Source organism: Eurosta solidaginis, chromosome 1 (genome assembly GCF_040869045.1).
Source record: "Eurosta solidaginis isolate ZX-2024a chromosome 1, ASM4086904v1, whole genome shotgun sequence".
NCBI classification, from domain to species: domain Eukaryota; kingdom Metazoa; phylum Arthropoda; class Insecta; order Diptera; family Tephritidae; genus Eurosta; species Eurosta solidaginis.
In genome coordinates, this window is record NC_090319.1 from 96,445,610 (window position 1) to 96,461,123 (window position 15,514).

General features: G+C 43.6%; 1 protein-coding gene across 1 annotated transcript in view; it reads left to right on the top strand.

The window, feature by feature from the left end:
- The window catches only part of LOC137236526 (cell division cycle 5-related protein-like), a 276,855-nt gene extending 261,664 nt beyond the window's left edge, over positions 1 to 15,191 (top strand). The window contains exon 4 of the mRNA XM_067759261.1: positions 15,109 to 15,191. The gene's annotated coding sequence lies outside the window, so the exon portion shown is untranslated. The remainder of the gene's footprint in view (positions 1 to 15,108) is intronic.
- The last annotated feature ends 323 nt before the right edge of the window (positions 15,192 to 15,514 follow it).

Below are 15,514 nucleotides of genomic sequence, written 5' to 3' on the forward strand. Positions count from 1 at the left end.
TTGATATAACTATTGACGTAATATTTTAAGCAAATATTTTGTAACATGAAAGCAAATATTCAACTTTTTCCGACCTCAAATAATTAAAATTTTTTAAATATATTTTTTTAAATACAAAAATTTTCAGTGCACATACAATTTTGTACATTGGTTGTGATTCACACTTCCATATAAAAAATTTTGAGCAGCACTGGTTATAAGTAAGACCAACTGAACCTTAATCAGGTAATGCCACGCCTCACATTTTTAGAAATTTCACGCGCCCAACGCTTTTATTTATTTGATCAACGCCCTAGATTGGTGAGGAGTGTGATGACTAGTACCTAGGACCTACATAATTATTTTCTAGCTTTTAGTATTATTACCTCATGTAAGTATTGTTTCAATAAAACCGTTCAACTTAAACATTTTTTTAAAATTATTTTTTAGTCTTTATTTAATTGCCTATTATTTCTCATTCTATTTAGTTCATTTAGTGACTCATTATTACAAGGACTCTTTCCTGGCAATTTGTTACAATCTAAGTCATCAAATATTTGATGTCACTTCTACCGGATTGTATGTAATATTTGTTCCAAATATGAGCCAAATCGGACCACAAATACGATTTTTTTGAATATCTCGATCCTTGCGCCACCTAGCGGCGATTTTTTTCATAGACCTTTTTCTATTCATGTATGTATTATGTGTTCCAAATATGAACCAAATCGGACCACAAATACGATTTTTTTAAATATTTCGATCCATGCCCCACCTATCGGAGTTTTTTTCTTATTAATTGTCATCGGGTTCTGAACTATATTCCAAGTTTGAAGCTTGTAGCTTATCGGGAAGTTACTTAAATTTCAATTACAAAATTCGTGCCGGCCAACCAGCCAGCCAGACAGCCAGCCAGCCAGACAGCCAGCCAGCCAGACAGCCAGCCAGCCAGACAGCCAGCCAGCCAGCCTGTTAAGTCAAGCTAAATAAAACCGTTTAAAAAACATATCGATAGGTTGTTGTTGTTGTTGTAGCAATGTTTCGCCCCACCTAATAGCTGCGACCGATCACAAATTGTCATCAATATCCTCTAACGGGAGTCCAAGGAAACTTGCTGTTTCGACAGGGGTGGACCATAATGAAAGGGGTGTTAGAGGCGTTGGTTCCACATTACAATTAAAGAGATGGTTGCTGTCATGTGGGGACACATTGCAAGCGGGGCATACATTTTGTATGTCGGGGTTGATTCTGGATATGTAAGAGTTTAACCTGTTACAATATCCAGAACGCAGTTGAGCCAGAGTGACTAGCGTTTCCCTGGGGAGTATGCGTTCCTCTTCCGCAAGTTTTGAGTACTGTATTCACCGGGCAATTCCCGGCATAAAGCTCCGACGCCTGTTTGTGGAGTTCCCCAAGGACCTGCTTGTATTTTTTTGCTTCATACGGCTGAGTTCTCAGGTGCCGTATTTTCTCAAAATGCTTACGGAGATGACTCCTTAGGTCCCTAGGCCGTGCTGGCTCATCAATCAGATGTCTGTTGGGATGCCCAGGTTTCTGGGTATTCAACAGGAACTGTTTGGTTAGCATCTCATTTCTCTCCTTGATGGGGAGTATTCTCGCTTCATTATGTAGATGGTGTTTTGGGGACATAAAAAGACAGCCCGTGGCGGTTCTGAGCGCAGTATTTTGACAGGTCTGTAGCTTCTTCCAGTGCGTAGTTTTTAGGCTTGGCGACCATATAGGGGACGCGTAACACGCAAACGGCTGACCAATTGCTTTTCCTCAAGTACTGCCAGCAAGGGATTTGAGGATTTTATTACGCCTCTGGATTTTCGGAACAATTGCGCCTGCGTGCTCACCAAAATGTAGATCCTGATCAAACACCACACCCAAGATGCATAGTACCATCGACGTGGATGTTCCAAATGGTCGACATTTGGGACGTCCAAGTTGTAAATAGGGTCACGGATGATTTAGTCGGTGATAATGCCAGGTTTCGCGAGGCGAAAAAACTGGAGAGATCCGGGAGGTAGCCGTTTATTCTGTTGCAAAGCTCATCGATCTTTGGTCCCGGGCCTGTGGCCATTATTGTGCAGTCATCGGTGTAAGAAACGATAGTAACTCCTTCTGGTGGCGAAGGTAGTTTTGATATGTAAAAATTAAACAAAAGTGGGGATAGGACACCACCCTGAGGCACCCCTTGTTTAATTCTTCTTGGCTTTGATATTTCATTTCTGAATTGCACCGACTCCTGCCGACCACCCAGATAATTTGCGGTTCACCTTTTAAGACATGGGGCAAGGGTAGACCCTTCCAAGTCTTGCAGTAACGTGCCATGGTTGACCATATCAAAAGCTTTTGATAGGTCTAGCGCTACGAGTACTGTTCTATGGAGGGGCTTCTGATTTAGACCACAATTTACCTGGGTGCTAATGGCATTTAGCGCAGTGGTGGTGCTATGGAGTTTTCTAAATCCATGCTGATGACAGGCTAGCTGCAAATTTGCTTTGAAGTGGGGGAGCAAAATGGCTTCAAGCGTCTTGGCTACTGGCGATAGGAGAGAAATCGGGCGATATGACTCTGCTATGTTAGCTGGCTTCCCAGGCTTTAGTAGCGGGACCACCTTGGCCATTTTCTATTTTTCGGGTATGACAAAGGTGGAAAGAGACAGGTTGAAGACATGTGCTAAATATTTGAAACCCTCTTTCCCTAGGCTTTTAAGCATCGGCATGTCTACGCCGTCTGGGCCCACTGCTTTGGATGGTTTAGCTTGACCGATGGCATCCTCAACCTCTTTGGCGGTGATGGTAATTGGTGACGCGCTGAACTTATGTTTACATGCGCGTCTGTTGGCCCTCCGTCTATTTTTGTCGACCGTAGAATGCATTATGTATTGTCGGCAGAAAGCGCTCGCACATTTTTTCGCATCCGACAGCACTTTGTCGCCAAAGGCGATGGAAACTTTGTCATTGTGCCTAGACAGATTCCAGACACCGGCAGAGAGGTTACAACCGCTTAGGTGCTCCTCCAATTTCGCCCGCTTGTGTTCATCCACAAGCAATCTGATGCATTGGTTTATGTCCCTTATTTGGGGGTCGCCGGGATCGAGCTGTCTTATAAGGTCACGTTCTCTCGCTAAACTTGGGGCCTCTGCCGGGAAGTGGGGCCGAATTTCGGGAATTCTACCGGCGGGAATGAAACGTGCCGAGACGGATTCAATGACCTTGCGGAAAGCACGCTCCCCTTGGCGGGCATCAGTTGGGATAGGGAGGGCAGCAAAGCGGTTGTCTGTAAATGATTTCGAATATTCGTCCCACTTTCCTTTTTTAAAGATTATGAAAGTGCGTTTTTCTGTAACGATGAAGTCGGCGGTACGCTCGAACGAAATAAGTAAAGGCAGGTGGTCGGATGCCAATGTTACCATCGGCTGCCAGTTGACGCAGTTTACGAGTTCTGCGCTCACGATTGAGACATCCGGCGAACTGTGACAGCTTCCTACCATATGTGTGGCGGCGTCTCCGTTTATTGTGCAGAACGTCGTTTCTTCTATTTGATCCGCCAACATCTCACCTCTACTGTCCGCCCGCAAGTTTGAATGCCATAGATCGTGATGGGCATTAAAGTCGCCTAAGATAATGCGATTGTTGCCAGTGAGTAAGGCGCTAATATTAGGGCGGTATCCACTGGGGCAACAGGTGGCAGGAGGGATGTAGATGTTGATGATTTCTAGGTTTGCATCGCCTGACCGAACAGATAGGCCTTGACGTTCTAAGACATTGTCCCTGCGGTCGATGCCAGGATCAAATAAATGATATTGCACAGAGTGGTGTATGATAAACGCGAGGCCGCCTCCATTTCCGCTCTCGCGATCTTTTCTGTGGACATTATACCCAGAACAGGTCTGCAATGCAGATCTTGCTGTGAGTTTAGTCTCTTGAATCGCAGCAATGCGGATGTTGTGCCGCTTCATGAAGTCGACTATCTCCGTGATCTTCCCAGTTAATCCATTACAGTTTAACTGCAGAATTCTGAAGTGCATAGGGGGAGAAGTCGTCACTCTGGGATTAAGTGACGGGTGACTACGCCTGGGTTGTGGGAGGCCAGAACGCGATTGCTGTTGAGGCCCTGGGACTAGACGTCCTTGAGTAGGCATTGGGGTACCCGGTGTATTTGGGTATGCGGCCTGGCAGCGTGGCGCAATGAAACCCGTCGGGGGGTTGCCGTCGCGGAGACCAGAACATCTAGGAAAGTGGCACCGTCCATGGCAGGAGCTGCATTGGGCGGATGTCGCAAACGTATATATTCTGTGCTGGCAAACGGTGCAAAGGGAGGTAGGGACTAAGAGTCTGTTTCCCTGACCTACACAATTGCTGCCGGAAAAGAGGGGGAAGAAGACGGGGGCTGATGCTCGGAATTGCTCCCGACTCTACTACGGAGATTGTAGGTATGAGTGGGAGCAGCCGTGTGAGTTGGTGGCGCCGTGGGGCGCGAGCAACAGCGGGTACTTGTTGTGGCTTGCTGAGCAGCGGGGCTGCTGGAAGGTAGCGGGAGAGCGCTAAGGCGCAGACTACGGGACGTCCTAGGACGTGAACAGCAAGGAGCCACAAAATATTTATAGAAGTTACGTGGACGTCTGGTTTTGGGGTCTAGCCCAGAACAACCTGTCCGATGCAACCATCCCTTACACGAGACCCACTGACAAGAGTATGACTGTCCTAAAAATATTCTTTTCCGGCAGATGCAGCAAAACCATTTCTCAGGACCGGGGTCAGGAGACGGACCGGGATTGGGTTCGATTCCTTCCCGGAGCAAGAGAATATGGAGAAGTCCCGCTGCAAGGAGCTGCTGGGAGGATGACAATTTGTGGGACGGACAGAAAAAATTAAATGGGGTTACACTGAAATGGCAGTCCTTGGTCGGGTAAAAACCCGAGTCGCTGCGGTACATAGAACCGACGGCCTTGGGAAGCGCATTCTGCCATATCGATAGGTCTTATATGGACATTAAATTTTTCTCATACATGGCCAAAAAGTCTTCTTATTAATGTGAGTTAAAATAAATAGAGCTCGCTCTGGACTGTGTATAATTGAAAATTGCCAATTGGAGGTTACACTCTAGAGGTGAAACATTTTCCATGCAAATGAATCCGCATCTCTAAAATTTGCTCATAACTACCGATTATCGAAGGGAAAAATTTATATGGGAAATTTAGTTACATAATTAACGACTAGGAGTTAAGCACGAAAATCAAGATAATCTCGTTATACGTAAACTAGGTCTAAATCGTACAGGAGAGGATAAAGAAAATTTATAAACCGTTTTTTTATTACGGTAATTCTTTACTTTAGCTTACTAGTGACAAAACTCGTCCAAAAATATCGGGAGTAGTGATGCCAGATAAACTATGTGAAATTACTCACAGAAATTTAAAAAAAATCGCTTAAAGCTTGGTTTCCTCGAAAGCGGTGCCGCTATACAGCGCCCGTTACGTAACGGTAGAGTACATTGTCAAAAATGTTTCAATGTAAAAGTAATTATGTGGAAAGTAAAAAGACGGTGAATAAATAATATAAATATAACGGCCGTCATGACAGGCACAAACTCGTTCATCAACGGTTTTTCCCACCGCTATACTAAAAGCGGTGAACATATTGTCAAATATTTGAAATATTTATATATATATATATATATATATATATATATATCTTAATATATAAAAATCACGTGTCACTATGTTTGGCGCCAATGTACTCCGAAACTATTGAACCGATTTTGAATTTGTTTCACACACCGTATTTAGTTTGATCTAACTTAAAATATAGGATAGGTTTTATCTCAGTTTATAGTCGCAATATTATTTTATTGCGAATTTTTTATTTGTTTATACGTAATAATAAAATGTTACGTATACGCACCGGCACTCATATTTTCAGGGGTGCGGATATAGTGTAATTGGTTGGTGTTTAATTAAACAACGTGCTAATCAATAAAAAATATTATAGCAAATGATATCAAGTATAGCACATCACCAGGCCCGCGATTTAGAGGTACTATGACATTTTTTTTTAATTCAGGAGAGTCTTTAGTTGTTCCATGTGCAATTTTAAGCCAAATTTCAAAAGCAAAGAAAATCTGCATTTCGTTTTAATATTATAGTGAAATGTGAAAAATAAAAATCTATACAAGGAAGGCTAAGTTCGGGAGTAATCGAACATTACATACTCAGCTGAGAGCTATGGATACAAAATAAGGGAAAATCACCATATAGGAAAATGAACCTAGGGTAACCCTGGAAAGTGTTTGTATGACATGTGTATCAAATGAAAGGCATTAAAGAGTATTTTAAGAGGGAGTGGGCCATAGTTCTATAGGTGGACGCCATTTAAGGATATCGCCATATAGGTGGACCAGGGCTGACTTTAGAATTTGTTTGTACGATATGGGTATTAAATGAAAGGTGTTAGTGAGTATTTTAAAAGGGCGTGGATCTTAGTTCTATAGGTGGACGCTTTTTCGAGATATCGCCATGAAGGTGGACCACGGGTGACTCTAGAATTTGTTTGTGCGATATGGGTATCAAATGGAAGGTATTAATGAGTATTTTAAAATTGAGTGGGCCTTAGTTCTATAGGTGGACGCCTTTTCGAGATATCGCCATAAAGGTGGACCAGGGGTGACTCTATAATTTGGTTGTATGATATGGGTATCAAATAGAGGTATTAATGAGGGTTTTAAAAGGGAGTGTTGGTAGTTGTGTATGTGAAGGCGTTTTCGTTATATCGACCAAAATCTTGTCCAGGGTGACCCAGAAAGAACATCATCTGTGGGGTACCGCTAATTTATTTATATATGTAATACCACGAACATTATCCCTGCCAAGATTCCAAGGGCTTTTGATTCCGCCCTGCATTTTACAAAGTTTTTTTCTAAAGTTATATTTTATGTAAATAAACCAATCCAGTTACCATGTTTCATACCTTTTTTCGTATTTGGTATAGAATTATGGCATTTTTTTAATTTTTCGTAATTTTCGATATCGGAAAAGTGGGCGTGGTCATAGTCGGATTTCGGGCATTTTTTATACCAATACAAAGCGAGTTCAGATAAGTACGTGAACTAAGTTTAGTAAAGATATTTCGATTTTTGCTCAAGTTATCGTGTTAAGAGCGGAAGGACAGACGGTCGACTGTGTATAAAAACTGGGCGTGGCTTCAACCGATTTCGCCCTTTTTGACAGAAAACAGTTACCGACTTCGAATCTAAGCCCCTGCCAAATTTCACACGGATTGGTAAATTTTTGTTCGGCTTATGGCATTAAAAGGATCCTAGACAAATTAAATGAAAAAGGGCGGAGCCACGCCCATTTTGAAATTTTCTTTTATTTTTGTATTTTGTTGCACCATATCATTACTGGAGTTGAATGTTGACATAATTGGCTTATATACTGTAAAGATATTAAATTTTTTGTTAAAATTTGACTATAAATTTTTTTTTTTAAGTGGGCGTGGTCGTTCTCCGATTTTGCTAATTTTTATTAAGACTTTTTGTTGTTGTATCGGCCTACTGATTTATAAGATCGCGGGTTCGAATCGAGCTCAAGGCCTAACAATAATTATTTTATCATTATTATTGTTATGATCAATTTTTTCTTAATTGAAAAAATTATTAAATTAGAATAGAAGAAAGAAAAAATTTAGACAACTGCCAAAGCTCGTTGTATAGATCCATTTCGGGAACTGCTAAATTCCTTCATCGGCAACGTTTAGGCGCCGCTGCTATAACCATTCAGCCATCACAGCGGTTTTTTGTTGTCGTCATTAATCCTACTTCTATTCTGGTCTTGCCAATTGATATTCACAACACTGCGACATCTGTTGCAGAATGAATGCGAAAATTGGACTTGTTTGATGGCAATGCTGCCATAGTGTCATATTTTATTGTCACTTTTTCCCCGTGCTCTGGGATGTATTAACAATTTTTGTTGTTGTATCGGCCTACTTATTTATAAGATCGCAGGTTCGAATCGAGCTCAAGGCCTAACAATAATTATTTTATCATTATTATTGTTATGATCAATTTTTTCTTAATTGAAAAAATTATTAAATTAGAATAGAAGAAAGAAAAAAGGATGAAGGAATTTAGCTTTTCCCGAAATGGATCTATACAACGAGCTTTGGCAGTTGTCTAAATTTTTTCTTTCTTCTATTCTAATTTAATAATTTTTTCAATTAAGAAAAAATTGATCATAACAATAATAATGATAAAATAATTATTGTTAGGCCTTGAGCTCGATTCGAACCCGCGATCTTAATTTTTATTAAGCATACATATAGTAATGGGAGTAACGTTCCTGCCAAATTGCATCATGATATCTTCAACGACTGCCAAATTACAGCTTGCAAAACTTTTAAATTACCTTCTTTTAAAAGTGGGCGCTGCCACGCCCATTGCCCAAAATTTTACTAATTTTCTATTTTGCGTCATAAGTTCAACTCAGCAAGTAACGTAACAGTTTCAGCGCTTTATCCGTCTTTGGTAATGAATTATCGCACTTTTTCGGTTTTTCGAAATTTTCGATATCGAAAAAGTGGGCGTGGTTATAGTCCGATATGGTTCATTTTAAATACCGATCTGAGATGAGTGCCCAGGAACCTACACACCAAATTTCGTCAAGATACCTCAAAATTTACTCAAGTTATCGTGTTAACGGACAGACGGACGGACGGACATGGCTCAACCAAATTTTTTTTCGATACTGATGATTTTGATATATGGAAGTCTATATCTATCTCGATTCCTTTATACCTGTACAACCAACCGTTATCCAATCAAAGTTAATATACTCTGTGAGCTCTGCTCAACTGAGTATAAAAAGAAAGTCTAAAATGTGTGTTAGTTGGTCGCCGGTGTTTGAAGAGATACGTTGGTCGATTTTGTTCAAACTTTCACACAAGTTGCGTAAACCTCACGCGGTGGTTACTCCATAGGTTTGGTTGCGATCGACGTACAGGGTCTCGAGATATAGGCCGAAACGTGGACCCGAGTACCCCCAGAATGTGTTTATAGAATATGGATAACAAATGGAAGCTGTTGATGAGTGCTTTAGTAGAGGGTAATTTTCATACCCCTGGGTGACTAGGGTCTCGAGATATAGGCCAAAACGTGGGCCAGTGAATGCCTAAACAGTGTTTATACAATATGGATATCAAATGAAAGCTGTTGATGAGTGCTTTAGTACTGAGTAATATATTATCCAGAGATGGACTGGGACTGGAATAAAATACATACCACCCTCTGGGACAGGCAATAAGGGATGCAGAAGAATGGGAAGGAATTGAGAGGAGAGAAAAGAGAAAAGGAGATTGAGAAAGAGATAGAATGAGACGAAGATGGAGATAGATGAAGCGAAAAAGACGGAGGGAGGAGTGAATAAAAGGATTAGGAAAAAGTGAAGAGGGGGGAGGGCAGAGTCAGACGGAAAAAGCTTATTAAAATGTATACAGATAGGCCAAATTTAGGGCAGGACAACGTCTGCCGGATCTTCTAGTATATATATAAAATCCAAGTTATATATGTATGTATGTAGGTATAGATCGAGTTGCGTCCTAAACGGTTCGACCGATCACAACCAAATTTGCACAACCCACTAGAAACCTTCCAAGGATGGTCATAGGCTAAAAATAATATCGATATATAAAAGGGGCGTGGCACCTCCCAGGCAAAATGAATATTTGGTACTACATAATTCGGAAGATATTCATGCTAGAACATTGAAATTCAGTAAGGAGGTATAATGAGGTCGATCCCTAACACCCCCAAGAAAATGTGGGGTGGGGATAAGGGGGCGTGGCACCTCCCATATAAATGGAATTTATCATACTGCATATCTCTGGATGTAGTAATAGTAGGATAATGAAAATTGGTAAGGAGCTATATGAGGTTAAGTCCTAACACCTCCAGTAAAATGTGGAATTGGAAAAAGGGGGCGTGGCACCTTCCCTACAAATGGGTTAGGTTAGGTAAGGTTGAACTGGCTGGTCCATGAGGACCTCACATATACTGATTGAGTCCGTAGTGTTACCAGAAGTTTGTTTTAGCGACCAAACTGAAAAACCCTATCAAAAACCAGGACCTATGTTATAAAATAACTCCGTCCTCTTGGCAAATACTAGAAGTTTACTACGACTTAAGCCACTTGCTGCTTCTAGATCTGACAGCTGTATCACTCGTAATAGCTGTAGTCGTAGCCGTGCTCGATCGTTTCCTCCTCCAACCCGAACTTCTTACAGCTGTTATCACTGACCAAGCCTAATTTAAAGGCATGTGACGCCAGAAGGCAGTGTCCAGTCAGAATACCCGTCATAAGTCTACAGTCCTCTCTTTTTAATGATAGAAGCAACTTTGTTAGTCTAAGGTTGTAAGACCTTTACATAATCTTCGACACTTTATAGCCCCGCGCTTGAACCCAGCCTTTCCCGCTTGGTCGATCATGTGCACCTCTCGCCTTCGCTTAATCTCGCCCGGTCTAACTGGGACGTCTACAGAGCAAGCTTCAAGTGATGCGCCCTTTTTAGCTAGTTCGTCCGCTTTTTCATTCCAATCTATTCCCATATGCCCTGGGACCCAATATAGATGTATGCTTCTCCATGTCCCGATTCTCTCCAGAGACTCCTTACACTCTAACACGCATTTAGATGCTGTGCTAAGCGAGATTATTGCCTTCATTGCTGCTTGACTGTCAATATACAAGTTAACACGGTTGAAGCTTAAGCTATTCTCTTCCAGGGTTTCTACTGCTTTGGTTACGGCTAATATTTCCGTTTGGAAAACGCTACAGTAATCCGGCAGCCTGTGGGATCTGCTTATTTCCGGATCAGCACAGTATACCGCAGACCCTACTCCTTCCACTACCTTGGAACCATCTGTGTACATATGTATCGCTTCGTCAGCCATTTGCACACCCTTTCGCCAACCGTCCACCTCTATTGTGGCCTTAAGATCTCCCTCGAAGCGCAGATAGGGAATCAGGTAGTCTGTTCGTCTTGTGATTGATGACGCTATACTACTATGGCCATATTGTCGGCGCTCAAGCTGCCCCGAGGCAACTAGCCTGGTTGCAGTTGTTAATGCAATATTCTTTGCTACCAGGTCTACAGGTGGAATGTGCAGAATGGCATACATTGCAGCCGTCGGGGTTGTTTTCAGGGCTCCCGTAATGCTAAGCATCGATAGTCTGCATAAACTCTCTAATTTTTTGAGGTATGTTGTTTTTTGTGTGCGGCTTTCCACCAAACAAGAACTCCATAGTATAGGATAGAGCTTACAATCGCTATAAAAACCCAATGAGAAACAGAGAGCGATAAGCCCCACGTACACCCCAGCATTCTTTTACATGCATAGAGTGCCGTTGAGGCCTTCTTCACTCTCTCCTCCACGTTGAGCTTCCATGACAGCTTACTGTCTAGGATTTTTCCTAGATATTTTGTGCAAGATTTCTCCTGTAAGGTTTCCCCTCCTAACTTTGGCCTGGTCCAATTTGGGACCTTGTACCTCTTTGTAAATAAGACCATATCCGTCTTCTCAGCATTGACTTTCAACCCGACATTAGATGCCCCGGTATGAATATCCCGAAGCGCCCAATCTATCAAAGAACTAATCGTTGGAAGGCGCTTTCCACTTATGACAATTGGAACGTCATCTGCGTAAGCCGTAAGTTTTACGGGTCCCTCATCGCATCGCCTGAGCAGTTGGTTGATGACCAGCGCCCACAGCAGAGGTGATAGCACCCCTCCCTACGGCGTACCCCTGTTCACTGATTTCGTGGCCTCGTACAATCCCCATTGTGGTGTAATCTTCCTGCAATTTAACTTGCAGCCGATCCATCTGATTAAGGCGGGATGTACTTTAATGCAATTAAGACCATCCATAATCGCCCATTTAGAAACATTATTGAAAGCCCCGGCAATGTCAAAGAAGACTCCTAGAGCATACTCCTTATATTCCAGGGATTTCTCTATGCTAATTACCACCCTATGCAATGCGGTGTCTACCGACTTGCCTTTGGTGAACGCATGCTGTCTTGTAGAGAGCAGCTTGTCATCCACGTTGGACTTTATGTACACATCTATCAGCCTATCAAAGGTTTTGAGCAGAAATGATGTTAAGCTAATGGGTCTATAGTCTTTGAGATACACGTGACCGATCTTCCCGCGTTTGGTAGGAAAGCTACACGAGCAGTTCTCCAAGAGTGCGGTACATGATTCAGCCTTATGCACCCATCGAATATTATTTTAAGCCATTCCACGACCGCCATACTTGAAACTTGTAGCATGGCCGGGAATATACCGTCTGGGCCCTGCGATTTAAACATAGAAAACGTTTTGACTGCCTATTCGATCTTGGTATCGGTCACCAAGCCCGGCACTACCCGCTCCGTGATCGAAGTGTGAGTGATGTCTGCTGGCTCTTCTAAACCGCCTCCCGATGGGAAATGTGTGTCGAGAAGCACCTCAAGGGATTCCTCACTATTACGTGACAATTCCCCGTTCTCTTTCTTTATTAGTCCCTGGACTATGTTTCCCCTTGCCAGGACTTTTTCAACCGTGTTGTTTCGCTGGAGCACTCTATGTCCGTACAGAAACTTTTCCATGAGATTATCTTCGCCCTGGAAATTTCACGCTTGTAGATCCTCAGTAGATCCTTGTACTCGTCCCGACACGCTTCGCTTTCCACGGTCTTCGTGAGCTTAAACACTTCTTTTACCTGTCTTCTTAGAAGACTCAGGTCATTGCTGCACCATGGCGGCTTTGCTTTTCCTCTGAATCTTCTTAGGGGGCAAGCTTTGTTATACGTAGTCATAAGCGTCCTTGCTAGGAATTCATTCGACTCCTCCAGTTCCTCCACATTGGCAACCGCTTTGGGTTGTCCCAGTTTTGTTTCTACCTGTTCCTGGAATTTAGTCCAGTTCGTTGATCTAGGGTTTCTAAAAGTTCCTCCCTTCTCTACCCTCTTTAGGGAGATGCTGAACCTGATCTACGCATGGTCGGAGAAGGATGGTCTATCAAGAACCATCCAATCATACCTTGATATATCACGCTCGGAGCTCGGAAAGTATGTAGGGACATTTCCCCTGTTGGCTATCTGCAAATTGGTTTGCAGGATGTAACAAAATAGAGATTCGCCTCTCTCGTTCGTATCTGCTCCTCCCCACGCATTGTGGTGCGCATTTGCATCTGCGCCCTTCCTCATGTACTAGCGTTTTGCACTCTATCGGTGGAACCTCCGCAGCATGGGCCATGTTGCAGGAAGCCAGGATAAATGCCTGCTTATTCTTTTGCTCAACGGCCACCACTACGAGGTCCTCAGTAGTGTAATTAGGCAACATTATATGAATGCAGCTGTTTCCTTACCATTACTACAGCTCGCACCCGTCATTCCGTTTGCGCGTAGTAAACGCCAAACCCTCGCGCGCTAAAACCAGAAACCTTTCCTCCCGATGAGAGCCACGGCTCCTGGATTAGCGCCACATCAAACGAACCCTCCTCCACGGTTAGGAGGAGTTCGCTCGACGCCACTATACTGTGTTGCAGGTTTATCTGTAGGACTCACAGCACCATTTGGCGGTTGGTCCTCTTCTCACACCTTCGTGGTGACGTCGGGTACCTCCACTTGTTTTTTTCCCTTAGGCTTTTGAGGGCCTTTTTGACTTCGCCCACCTCTAACGTGTTAGGATTTTTATCCCCGGGACTTCTTTTCCTGAGTCGCATGTACATTTTGCCAGTGCCAAAGGACATTTTGCCAAGCGTGTACAAAGTATCCTCCGCCTGCTTGTTTATTTGGAAGATGTAGAACTGACCTTCCTCGGTAGCCCGAGATACAGTAAGTACTTTCCAATCCTGTGTCGGTATGGTATCCATACCTTAACTTTTCGTACCGTGCGGATTTGCGCTTTATCCACCACCTCACACCGCGCGTTCGTGCCTTGCCTTTGGAGGTTTGGAACCACTTTCTCCAGCCACCGCAAACTCGCGATGTTCTCGCACGCTATCATCTTTACACCATTATACCATCCCCTCGAATCAAAAGTTGGGAGGGGCTTACTTGGTTGTTCCCGCATCATCTTAAGCATTAAGCTAATAATCTCCCTTTCCACAAATCTCCACCTTTCAGTAGTAATTTGTCCGAAAGGACTGCTACGATCAACCAACGCCACAGTCAGTGACTGCTTTGCCACATCACTCATCTTCTCGGGCAAAGCCGGAGTCTTAGTGTTATCTCCCTTTGGTACCTCTGAGAAAGTCGGAGTCTTAGCGTTAACTCCCTTTAGCACCTCCGAGAAAGCCGGAGTCTTGGCGTTATCTCCCTTTGGCTTATCTCCTACTTCCGTAGTTGGAACTTCCCTATGACTCGCAGCTTTCGAGGTAGTTGCTACCTTTCTATTGGAGCCCATCTGTCTTACAGCTTTGGGCCTACTTATCTTGTCTATGCGACTGCCCTGCCTCGCGGCTCTAGGACTGGGTCCTTTCTGCCTCTTGAAAGCAGGCTTGTCGCCTTCAGCCGAACGTTGCCTGGTACCGGTTGCAGAACCGAGGGTTTCTCGCATCAAACCTTTTGGGCTGCCTTCGACCTACTTCTACCGCCTCATGGGCCCATTCCAAGCGCTCGATCTCCACTTCTGTTCGGTCGACCACTGCTCCCAAGCGTTGTACAATTCTTAGTGCTGCGCGGTACTGCGAGAGAGCTATTTTACTTCCTCTGCTCCGTACCCTTCTCCACTCTTCTACTCCGTTTTCATTTGTGTGCTTCTCCACCACGGAGTTCATTGAATCAGCACTACTCTCGCTCCCCGAGTCCGACCCATCGCTTAATGCGTATTTGTCGTCCTTGGCTTGCGACTCAGTCCTCGTCTTATCATCGTCCTTATTACAATCAGGTAATCTTGGTCGTACGACCACCTGCCCGACAAGGCGGGCTTAGCGGTCCAGTATTACATAGGGGGAAAGAACCGTCCGCCACAGCAGCGCCCCTTACTCTGGTAAGGCCATCAATACTTCCCGAGGTGGCCCGGTATCGGGAAGGATCCATTCGAATACAGCCGAATTTATCCCCTGGCTGCAAATCGTCCAATAGGCACGGTCCGCATAACACCCTGGATTAGGGGGTTGGCAGTTCTTGGTCACCGACATCCCGCCGCCCTCCTATGAGGCGAAACAGCGTAGATGTCAGTCCTAAACAGCTCCGCCTCATAGTCGGGTGCTATGGAGTTCGGCTAAGCCCTCACACCAACGACAAGGTGCCTACCCTAGTGAGGGCCTACAAATGAGATTTTTCAGAACTATGGCTGCCGTACAAACTTAGGTCATTATAACAGCTAAAGTTTGACTACAGAGTTGTTTGGCTGTTATTCCTTTTGGATGTTTAATAATCTTCCGCCGTTAACACTTTTTATGTTAACTTCAGTCTATCCATATCTTCTATCTATATATATATGAAGTTAAAATTATGAATGTTTGTATGTATGTATAAATCGGGTTGC